Below are 13,076 nucleotides of genomic sequence, written 5' to 3'. Positions count from 1 at the left end.
CAGTTGTTACCAGTTTAGAGTCTGACATGTAGCCAGCAACTCTTAATTAATCTGTGAGCCAGTTTGCAATCCATCTTGTGATGTATGGATTATGCCCAGGTTGGTGAGTTCATCTATGATACCTGACTGGGGGATGATGTCAAAGGCCTTAGCAAGGTATAGGTAGGCTGTGTGGAGCTCCTTTCAATCATCTGTAGCCTGGGTAACTGTCTCACAGAAATTCGCCCAGTTCAGAAGGCATGATCTGCATTTGACAAAGCCAAACTGGGTGTGCTCAACTGTGTGAAGGTTCCCAATGTCTTTATTGTTGACTTCCATTATGATTGGCAACATTGCCTTGCAGATCAGACTTGTCAGGCTCATAGAGTGGGAATGCCAAGGATCTTTTGTGGCACCACCCCTGTGGAGTGGGAAGAATTTTGCTGTGCAACATTCTATGGGTACATATCCTGTAGAGAGGATGTAGAGAGGTGCAGGTATCCTTGATGAATATGGATACATCCCCACCCTATGTGCTATGATGCAGGTTCTGACGCTGGAAGGTATGGAATGAGTAGTATCCTGGTAGTGCTGGTGTGCTCTCTGGAGCCTTGAACTAGGTTTCTGTTACTGCACAGATATCAATATTCTCCATACTGAGAAGTGCCTCAAGTGTGTGCATTTGGAGGTTGAGACTTCTGGCAATGAGTAGCATTTAGCTCACTTTGTGGTTATTTGTGTTGGTTACAGGGTTTGGTTTGTCCTGAGTGACTGGTGTTCCACACCTGAAGTCAACACCTTATTTGTCCGATCCAGCCATGAGCTAATTACCCTACATATCCACATTCTGCCCCCCCCCCCCATTAAGGAAACCATGTTAAAAAATTTCTCCAAAGCCAACTTCATGCTTAAGACAGAAGTGGTGAACTTCATGACACCCATACAGATGGACAATACAGTTATGACTACTGAATCCTATACAATTGCACTTTATAAGCACTTACATGAGTGCATGGATCATGCTATACCAAACAGAACCAAGACGCTGTCCTCCAAAAAAAGGAAGCCAATCTGATGGTCCCCTGCCATAAACAAACTGTACAACAGAAGGAAGAAACTGTTGCAAGAGTAAAATCCCATGAGTGAAGAAGCTCCCTGGTCAGCCTCAGTAAGGAGCTGTGATCCCTGATAAAATCCTCCAAAGCTAGTTACAAAAACAAAATTGGCACTGATTCTAAAGACAACCACAAAGCATTCTATAGCTATATCAAGAATATCAATGGCAACACTCAGATCTGCTCTGAGTTACAGCACAATGGCACTAAATATACAGACCCAACTATTGCCAACATCCTGGCAGCTCAGTGCTAACTTTACCCCCCTCTCACCCATTAAAGAGCCCATCTCTATACCGGAAGAATGCAAAGTTTCTGTAATCACGGCTGCACAGGTAAAAACCACACTCTCCAAAGCCAGGAACACAGCATCCATGGGACCAGACAACATCCCAGGCTGCGTTCTACATGAACTACAAAATGAACTGGCACCACACCTAAGTACCATGTTCAACCATAGCCTCACCTCAGGCTTTGTGCCTGCTGAATGGTGCACAGTGACAGTTATCCCACTACACAAGGGGGGAGCCACCATGGACCCCAGGAACTAGTGCCCCATTAGCCTGATGAGCCTGGTCTGCAAGGCCAAGGAATGTATCCTCATGGAACTTATAAACAAAGACATTGGTTATCTCCAAACTCTGGACCCCAATCAGTTCGGTTTTGTAAAAGGCAGATCATGTCTCCTAAACCTGATAGACTTCCTTGAAGCAGTCACCAGAGCCGTAGACAAGGGTAAGGTGGTTCACACAGCCTATCTAGATCTTGCCAAGGCTTTCAACACCAGCCCCCACTCTGGAATTATAGATAAACTCACTAAACTAGGTATAAATTCCTATGTCACAAGATGGGTTGCCAACTGCCTCACTGACGGAACCCACGCTGTGAAAGTAGCAGACTCCAAATCCGACTTCAGACCAGTTACATGTGTAGTACCACAGGGTTCAGTCTTGGGTCCTGTCCTGTTTGATATCTACTTCTCTGAAGTACAGGCTATCACAGAAGGTCTTTGGCTAACGAAGTTCGCAGATGACTGCAAACTAGGAGCCGTAATTGAAACTACTAAAGATGTGGACATCCTACAAAAGGGCCTCACTGAGACAGATGCCTGCTGTCAAAGCCATGGCCTCAAGCTCAATGCCAAAAAGTGCATTGTCATCCCTTTTGGTAAAAACTCTGTACCCATGAACTACAACATAGGCGGTAGTATACTTAACACCGAAAGTGTGATAAGAGACCTTGGGACACAGGTGGACAGTAATCTCTCCTTTGATAATCACATCGCCACAGTTGTCAGGAAATCCTATGTGGCACACCTCATCACAAAAGGTTTCTCATGCAGAAAAAGAGGTCATTGTTCCCCTCTACTCATCACTCATTAGATCCATTATAGAGTACAATGCCCCTTTTGGTATGTACCTCACAAAACATCTACAACAACTGGAAAGGCCGCAGAAATACCTCAGAGGACTACCGGCCTCAAACACATGCCCTACACAGACCATCTCAAAAAACTCCAGCTTTACTCCATCGCATATCGCCTACTCAGAGGTGATCTCTGCCTAACATACAAAACTGTCAAACCCAGAGCTGTTGGACATGCCCCATTTAAAGAAATCCCAATCCCTCCGAGCTACATGCTCTAGGGACCTAAACCTTGTCCCCACAATAAACAGAGCATGCCGGAGGGATAGATTCATGTCCCAGAGACTTCACATACTCTAGAATAAACTTCCTATCTATATCAAACAAAGCTCCTCATTAGCACTCTTCAAGAAAAATCTTGATTGGATGGGAAATAGGAATTTCACCCCAGGATCATTTCTGTCTCTGCTTGACAGTGGCACAGGAAAATACATTTCTTGGGTGGCAAAAGCCAGGGTACCATTTTGACTGGGCTTGTATAGGCCCCAGGGCCGATAGCCTAGTACCTACCTATGAACCTTTGAGCCTTGCCTAAAAAAGGTAATATGGGGACAGCAAGAGCCATGGCCAGTATTCAGAAGCATAGGGGCGACAGGTGCAAACCATCTCTAGTGAAGCAACAAGTCTATCATGTCATCACAGGCAGACAGAGTCTGGATCCCCTTTGACACCAGAAGCTCAGCCAATTGTTGAAGTTTATCATCTTTATGTTGTATTGCAGTATCATGTAGGTGAAGGTAAGATGCTACTGAAGGTCAGGGTCATACCAGCCTGGGCTACATTATCATAGAGCTACTATATATCTCTTGTTATGTTGTCCTTGGAGGTATGTCTCAGATCATTCACACTGACATGTACAAAGAACATGTCATATACGTACCCGTTCTGGAGTGATGTAAGTGCTTGTGTTATGTGGCAGATCATAACACCTGACAGAACTGACAGTAATCTTCCCCCTGTCCAGCTGAGTGAGTGGAACATCTTTGTGCCTGACTATGGAGTCACCTATTACTAGTGTGTTGGGTATGTTTTGCCTTAGGGCCTGTTGTGAGGCACACTGCTTTGGTATATCATGTATTTTCTGGCGTGTGCTTGGAGGTGCATGTTGCTTGTCTGCTTAGGAGTACACTCTCTTTTTCAGATTAATATTTGTATTCTCAGAGTATGGTAATGTGTATTTGTGTGTTTTGCTGGTGCTTATATTGTAGGTCTATGTGAGACTGTTAGTGTTGTGGTTGTATGACCCTACTCCTCTTGACTGTATTGTCCAGTATTGGGTTGACAGAGCTTAGCCACCAGTTTGACCCTGTGTGTGCCAGCATGTGGTGCATCAACCCATATACGATATGGTCATGGCCTAAGCATACAATGCACTCACAATACACCTCGTATGATAAACCTGCTGAGGTTAGCAAATGTGAAATAAACCTTTTGGCAAACTGTCAGCAAGTAATGTCTGTATTGGACCCTGTAACTCCATATTGCTTGCTGAAGTGTAAAGACGTACTTGGTTTGGATTAAGAACCCTGCACTTGCCAACTGTGTGTGTCTCCCTGGGAAGAGAGCAACCTTTTTGGAGACTACTCACACCCCTTAAAAGTGGTATACTCATCTCTGTCAAGTCTGATGTCACCATCCTACAAATATACCTGTGGAAAGGTGAAATATCAGTAATGTGTATAGCGTGTCATGTAAATGTGTACTTCCACCATGTGGCTACCATATACAGGGATTTGTGAGATGGTTACAGACTGTACCTGGCAGGCTTTACATATCACCGTCTCTGGCCACGGACATAGAACCTGTGCCTGGCAGGGGTGCTACAGACAGTATCAGGTACTAATCCAGATTGGGTACTATCCAAAGAGGTTGACATATGTCCACTGGATCCAGGTCCCCGCTGGGACTGGCCAGAGCCACGTGCATGTGGTCTGCTAGGATGGTCTATGGACAGCCCTCCCAACATTGTTGGGGCTTGTACTATGGGAGCGGCTGTGACTTGCTGGACATCCGTGGTGACCTCCAGCTGGTGTTGCTGGCATACGTCCACATCGAAGTCTCAACCATCCCGTACTGTCCTGACACATGGACATGACATTGTGGAGGACATCCAATGTCTCACCCCAACGTCCATCAATGATCTCTGTGTAGTTACATATGGCACCTGCTATGTCACGGATACTGTCATTTACAGAGGTGTAATGAGCTATCTGTGCCCTTAGCCCCTGTCTGGTGTACCGCTCCATTTGTGTCTGCCTCCATGACAGCCTGGAACATGCATGTGGTAGAATGGTGTGGCACGTCTGCCTGGGGCATGATGACCAGTGCTCTGACTAGAACCCCTGGTCATCTGCCTATGTGGTACCATTCCAGACATCTGGCTATGGCTGCTATGTCCTAATACATGTGCCATAGATACCACACTGTCCTGGCCAGTGCCAGCCGTACACTGTCCCTCAGCTAAGGGCAATGGTGATGATGGATGTACAGGCAGTATGACTGTGTGCATGGATGGGGTGGAGACTTGTGTACTGTCAGTTGGTGGCCCCACAACAGACCCTGACAAACCTGCCTGTGCCTCAGCACACCTATCCTCATCATCACTGTCTCTCAGTGGCATAAGGTTCCCTGCTGTACTGAACCAGCCCCACCTCACCACCTGTGAGAGGAAAACAGGAAACACACTTTAAGACCTGAACATGACTTCAGACCACATGCTCACACACAAAACTACACTCCTCCCGAAAGCAGACACACAACACCAGCAATCACAGAACATACACAATAGCAGGTGATGGGGTACAGTATCACAAGCAAAACAGTCATATCACACATCAGCATGCAGGACATGTGTTGCTCAACAGCATACAGTGCAAGTGTAGTCAGTAATTGTTACTAACAGTATACATGGCTTTGATGCATGTGTTTTATTATTAGGTGATGGCCCTCCCCATGGAACACAATGCATACATGGACACAACATTACTGTGCAGGTATTCATAACCCTGTGATGTACTGTGCACCATAACTCACAGGTGTACATACTATTGCTGGATGTGTATCTGTGTGTCAGATAAGTATCCAATGCTAATTACAGCCTCTGTGTCTTTAGCAAATAATTGTGGACACATTTTTAGCACATGCATGATGAGTATTCACACAACATCATCAGTGGTGCATGGATAATTGATGGAATACCATTCGGCCACATACCCAATGTACGGTAATTCTGGTGAGTGTAGATCATATTGTGGACATGCCAGTCTCATACATGACATGGCATGCTAAAACATAACTGCATATTTAAACACTACACATACCCAATATGCGTCATATGACCTAGCCACTCAATAGCATCACAAGACATATATGTGTCAGTTGTGCAAATGGTGATTGGTATGCATACTGTCTAGAGGTGCATATGTGTGCACACATGCATCATTATGGTGTGTAGCAATGACAGCTGTGTAGTACTGTGGTTACAATAACTGGATGGGGTATAGTACCATAGGCCATCATCATGAAGCATCAGGTGGTCACTCAAGGCTAAAAATGTTTAACAAACCAGCACTAATCATGCTGTGCCGGAACTGTACTACCTTGGCTAGATTCACCATTTCACAACCAGTTGTTATGTGAGTTTGTAAGGAGGCCAATAAGGAGCATTCCCTGACATGAATGTGTAGTATGTTGCAGAGTGTTTAAATTCCCCAGGATAGGCCTCTACCCCTCAGATATATTATGTGTAATGTGTGGATGAGATTTTGGATACTGGAGTGTATCTTAACAGAGGGTTTTGGAATCCTGTGTAGCATGTTAAAATGCTCTGTGTATGACAGATGTGCATGTTGAGCATCAACTGTGCCTATCCAATGGTCATTACAGTCTAGCCACATTTGTTTGAGATGGTCTGGGTATTGCATGTGTTTGAGGCAGCTAATCACATTAGTGAGATGTGCGTGCTCTTACACCAAACATGCACAGCATGCATTATGGGTAGGTCTTACATGTGTAGATGGACTACACCTTAACTATGACATGCACTTTTTATTTACAATAATAAATGTAGAACATACTCAACAGCATCTGTCCACTGCCTTGATGTCACCCCAGAGGGACCTACATAGAGATGAGAGTTTATTAGTGGCCACAACTGTGGTATTGGTGGTGTTTGCGATCTTACACTACAACAGTTTACATTCACAGGGCTAAAGATTATGATCCAAGTGATTAGTATTGCACGACAACAGGCTCCACTTCTTTGAATGACACACTCCACACCTCACATATGCATGATCTACCAATACAGATAACAGTAGTCTACAGATATGCCATGTTACCTGCATGCTCCATGTGTGCTTGCTGGGTGGCTCCAACCTCAATCATGGTGTATGTCTGCTGCTGCTTTTGGGCAGGTGCCACCAGGCTCATGAGCAGCTCCTCCACTCTGGTGAGGGGGGATAGATATTAACACCACCTCCTGTTGCAAGCTGTTTTCTACGCACATCAGCAGCACGCTGACAGACATGTCTGGGAAGATCACTGCAGTGGTGGTGTACCTGCTCATATGTCCAGTTATGCAGGCCTACCTCATTGACCCTGTGGACAACATCTTGCCACATTGCAGTATGCTCCTGCTGGTCCTGGCTGGTTCGTGAGAACATGAGATGGTAGTGCTGAATCATACTGGTAGTAATATCTTCAGCACTACTGTAACTCTGGTCCTGTGATGGGCCATGATCCCTGGAAGACATAAATACAAAAATATGTCTGAGCAAGTCATATGGCACATTTAACATTATACAGTACAGATATCACTGAACTGCCATATATAGCAACCTATAAGCTAACAGAGAGTGAAACACTGTAACTGCCACTTATCACTGCTCACCCCACAACTGCTTGAAAGTGCCTTGCTCACTCTCTATCTAATGAACCATGTTTTGCACAGCAACAAAATAAAATCACTATATAAGACTATACAAGAGTACCTGGCACACTGTATGCAACACGATGCACCACCTAGCCACAGCAGATATACATCAAGCTGATGTGTAAGGAAATATATCATTCATCACAATCAGTGTAAGGTCCAGTAAATATATTACTATTATACCACACAACTTGTTAATGCCAAACCCATGGCCAAAATGTGCAAAATTGGTAATATAGGTCACATACTGGTGTAGTACACTATGAATGTTGCTAGATACGCAGGTATATGTATTACCACACATGTCAAAGGACATGTTACAGACATACCCACACACAGACATAATTACAGGACACAAAGATATGACAACTCAGATAAGCTTTCAGTGTGTACTATACAGTACTGTGTGTCAGTACTTACACAACCTTAATCTTGAGAAATGTAATCTGTGATGAATACAGGGACCACACAAAACAGTGGATGCAAGTAATGTGGACGTGCACCATACTTTGTTGTACAGGCCCAGAGCTTCAATTAGTACTACAGTACACACAGGATTTGCATTCAACGTTGGCACCAATCAATAATCATAGATGTAGTGCTTTAGCCTCCAATGACACACCCTAGTTAAAACCACGGGACTTAATCACACTGTATTCAATAGCACTTATTCTGCCTAGCAACAGAATACACAGCTTTTGCTAAGACCAAAGCAAGGACCCATAATACCATAACAAACAGTTTCCCACTAAGCTATCCCACAGATACATATCTTTGACGTATTCACAAACATATTGACCCTCAGTCAGTCAACAGTACACAGAATCTATTGCAACAAGTAGATTTAGGTATGTATGAGTGTATATATGTGTATGTATATGTGTATGTATGTGTGTATGTATGTGTATGTATGTGTGTGTGTGTATATATATATATATATATATATATATATATATATATATATATATATATATATATATATATATATACATATATACATATACACCCATTTGTCTACATATACATATATATATATATATATATATATATATATATATATATATATATATATATGTAGACAAATGGGTGTATATGTATATATAGATATATATATATATATATATATATATATATATATATATATATATATATATATATATATATACACATATATATATATATATATATATATATATATATATATATATATATATACATATACATTTCACCTTTCATAGTGAGAATATCAATTATACAAAGGATGTAAGGTGTACAGTAATGTAAAAAAAATCGCACATTCTTGGGATAAATGCATTGAAGGTGTTCACAGCCCAGGTAGCTTTAGCAGGCCTTACTGGCTTCAAGATTGCAAACTGAGCAAACCACCCACAGTGTTTAACCACGACATGTCATATACCAGCACTGTATGCTGTCTTTTTTGTCACACACTAAAACCTACATACAAATATGCGCATACTAACCTTCACCAACATATATACCCCCCCTTCGCAAGCAGTTGCAATATGTCCCCTGCTCTATGCACATATACAGATGTGACTATATGACACATATATATTTCTCCGTATGTGTGTGGCATACACACACATGGTCTACACGGTTGTAAGTCCCTGGACCTCACAGCTGAACTGTTGTACCTTGCTGCAACACAAACAGGTGTCACATATGAACACAGACTAACATTGGGGGGGTATATACGGCAACAGATGCTAGATAAGCATACTAGACTGCTACAGCAGTTGGCAACACTAATCTATACTTTAATATGACTATCATGCATGTGTTCTGTCACACCCATGTTTATATAATAATGTCAGCCCTAATCCCCCCAACAGCCATTGGCCACACTACTGTACAGAACACAGATAACATGGATCAGATCTTTGACATTTAACACTGAGCTACACAATTCACAGGTATGTCTCACTGCCCACAGGTACAGTATTGTCCATAGTAGTTAAGCAGAACATATGTGAATAAAGAAGTAATGCTGCCACATAAGTACTGCTGCCACATATGAATGTTTCACATTATGTCGACTATTCTTCAATAACCTCTACTACATGTCAGTAAATACATGTCACATACCTTTCCTTTGTATAATTTGGTAATATTTCTTTTTCCTTTTCTCTGTCTCTCTGTCATTCTCTGCAATAGAGTGATGAGTTTGTTGGCAGAGATTGCAGCCTGTTTTTGTAGGAATTTGCACATGAGCATGTGATGGCCTCTGCACCAATTAGTGGCCACCATTTGCTAATTGCATGCAGCCTGCTGTGTAGTAATTGCAGTAATCACTGTCATAGCAACCCAGTACTATAAATTGCTGACTCATGTAGGCATGGCCCTTTCTGCTTTCCAAGATGGAGATCATCCTTGTTTGGTGTGGGCATCGTTGTTTAAGACAGAAGGTTGGTATAGTTCTTGTATCAGAAGCCAGGCGTGTAGCCAGAGATTTACATTTTGTACTCAGACCTAATGTTGCTGCTTCCAGTACCCACTTGTCAGTGTAGAAATGTACTCACTCCTCAAAATGCTACCCCAAGATACATGGAAAGATGTACTTTCTTTTCAACTGTTACAATTAACTGCCATACAAAGCTAGTTATAGAGATGTATTCCTTTGGCACAATAATTGTTTGTGAACTGCTATACTGTGAATATTAATTTACTCAGTTCTAAACAGTTTGTGCTTTTTTAGTGTTGACATTAGCACAAGCTGCTCAGAAAAACTGGACACATTTCAGTACTGCGAGTATGCTTACCTACATCCTTGGTAGACCCTGCACACACAGGTATATTCTATATTTGGGTAAGGTTGCAGAAGTACAGAGAGTGTAAGTAGTATTGTGTGGATTTTATCTTGCTGGACTTACAGGGTTGCTGTGTACATGTTAGTTTATCAAGGCAAATAGTCTGTCTGCATAACTCCCAACTGTGGACTTATCCACATGATAGCCAGAGAATAGCTTGTTTTTTGTCTGTGCACCACACAGGTCGTTTCAGCAATAGAGCAATGGCATTCTTACAGTTGGTTGCTACCAGTACATGGCTACATCCATTTGTATTTCAGTGTTGTATTCCTACATAAGGGTATGCTTCCGAAACTCCTTCCAAAGCTATTTGCACAGTGTAACAGCAGAAAGGCTAATATGCCTCTGTTTCTGCCTCTGCCAGACCTCTCAACCAATCAGGTACATATTTGAACAGACTCAGGGAAAGGTCAAGAAAAAGTCAGAGACAATCAGGGACACCTTTAAATTATTAGTGCCATTAAGTTGAAACATTGAGAATCAGAGCATATGAAGTAATACACCTTTTCTGAAGTAAAAAGTGTCTAACTCTTAATTATTGTCATTATTCAGTAAGTGTAATTCACCACCTTTCTGGCCAAAGTCAGTAGTTTTAGGAGGGATTCCGAGGCACAGAGCTAAAATTTGTCAAAATCAGGGACATCCCTGAAAATTAGGGACAGTTGGGAGGTATGGCCTCTGCCTTAATCAGTTATGCTAGTGTTTGTCCTGCTGTGATACTGTGTGGCATTGTAAAGTGATGGTGTAACATTTATTTCCTGCTAGAATGGCTGCTTCTCTTATCACAGTCATGTAATGTAATTCCACAACAACTGCTGGTCAACATCCACAGAACAAGTTGTGTAGTATGGTATTCCTAATTTTCCTTTACATTCACTCATTCTGATGCATGATATAATTATTTAAGCACCAACCTGATGTAGATCTACTGTGGCTTAGTGGTATTTCATGTTGTGTAGTGTGTGCAAGGTCTGGGGTTCGAGACTTAGAGGTGTTTTATTTTGCTCCTGAGCAGAACAAGGGTCTTCACATATAGAGTGACTGAGGCACTTTTAAGCAGTTGTAAGTAGGTCTGCGCGGTTTTGCGCATTGCTGCCCATTACTTAGCCAAGCGCAAACCAGCACGAACCCGCTAACTCTTGCTTAATTGTGCTTACTCCCACTCGCCCCCACGCTAATTTCTTTAAAAGAAAAATGGGGAGATAAGAAAGTGGTGAAAAAGGGGCACAAAGAAGGAAAAGTATGGAAAATAGCTCGGGATGTGCAGGACAGGTGTAGGGAGGGTCCATAGCTGCCCATTTCTTCAACAGCTGTGTATATGCAATAAATTTGGAGGTAGATATGAACCCTTCAACCCCTGAGAGAGGGGTGAGGACAAAGTATGTTGTAATGCCAATTAAATAACATTTCATGTGTCCAGTGGACATGTGTGCAAAATGGGTAGCTATGTATGGGGCGTATTTTTTTTGGGAGCCGATTGTTCTTTTTTATTTTTTTTTTCAGGTGAGAGTGGAATGTGGAGTAGGGGAAATAGGTATATTTGGAAAGGTAGGTTAGGGAGGTAAACAGACAAGACAAAAGACACATACAGGAGTGGTATGACACGTGGTGGGTGAACACCTTTGACAGGGAGGGATGTTTGGAAATAGCAAGCCCATGAGCCCACAGATGGAAACAGTGGGACTGAGGTCCCCACCCATGGGCAGTCACCACTGCACCTTCACGGCCCAGAGGGTGGCTATGCTGGGGGCTGTGTAGGAGGGGCAGGCTCACTCGGGAGTTGTGCCACTCGGGCCTCAAGCTTGTGTAGAGGTTCTGCAACAGAACATTCAATCTCTTTAAGCACCACAGCCCAGACAGTTTGAAGGGTGATAGGTGCTCCTCTGCCCATGCTTGCACGGGGGGCCAAGCCCCATCCCCTGCAGCGCTTCCACCCGAAGGTGGCACAGGGTCAATGGAGGAGGTTCCAGGCTGGGCACCAGATCTGCTGGTGCCAGGTGCCATGGCCAGCTGAAGTGGGACAGGTGGGTCTGCTAGGACAGGCCTTCCCATACGAACTATGTTTTGGAGAGTTTAATAAAGATATGGGTTAGTAACAGTCAACAGCATTCCCAATTAGTTATAACAGCATGCAGAAGTATTCCCATTAAACCAGCACACAAGATTTTCAACAGTTGAAAAGCAAGCATAACACATGCATATATAGAATATTAGTGGACATTACAACAGCATGCAGGTTGAATTGATAGCAACAGGCCACCAATATTGTTGTATTTTAACAGGGCACATGCATAGAAATTAATGCAAATATTTATAAACCAATAGGACATATGTCCCAACAGATGTTTTGAGATTAGACATACCGATTGAGGTGTGGAATCGCATTTTTTATGCACATACAGTAGGTTGGGAAAAGATAGCTCAATTAACAACTTGTATATCCTAGTTCTCACTACATTCCAATTAACTGCAGTTATATGTCCCTTACATGTATTATTACACTACCCGATGTCCTTATATTGTGCAATTGGATTTTGCTAGATCATTATATACATGAGCTGTATCTTACATACAATCTGTCCAAGATGCAGATGTTACTGCAACATATTTTGAGAGTTGCTCACACAGACTACTGCTACGATGGTACATTGACAGATCTACTTTCATATAATTATCTAGATATGTTCAGGTGAAAGTATGTTAACAGCTCCCTACATTTCTGGGGAACACAATACCAAGCTACTCATGTGCCAGATTAACCTATACATGCTGGCCATGAACCAACAGTTGAGGGCT

Source organism: Protopterus annectens, chromosome 4.part0, assembly GCF_019279795.1.
Source record: "Protopterus annectens isolate FY-2018-M chromosome 4.part0, PAN1.0, whole genome shotgun sequence".
Classification (NCBI taxonomy): domain Eukaryota; kingdom Metazoa; phylum Chordata; order Ceratodontiformes; family Protopteridae; genus Protopterus; species Protopterus annectens.
Note: the sequence above shows the minus strand (reverse complement) of the source record.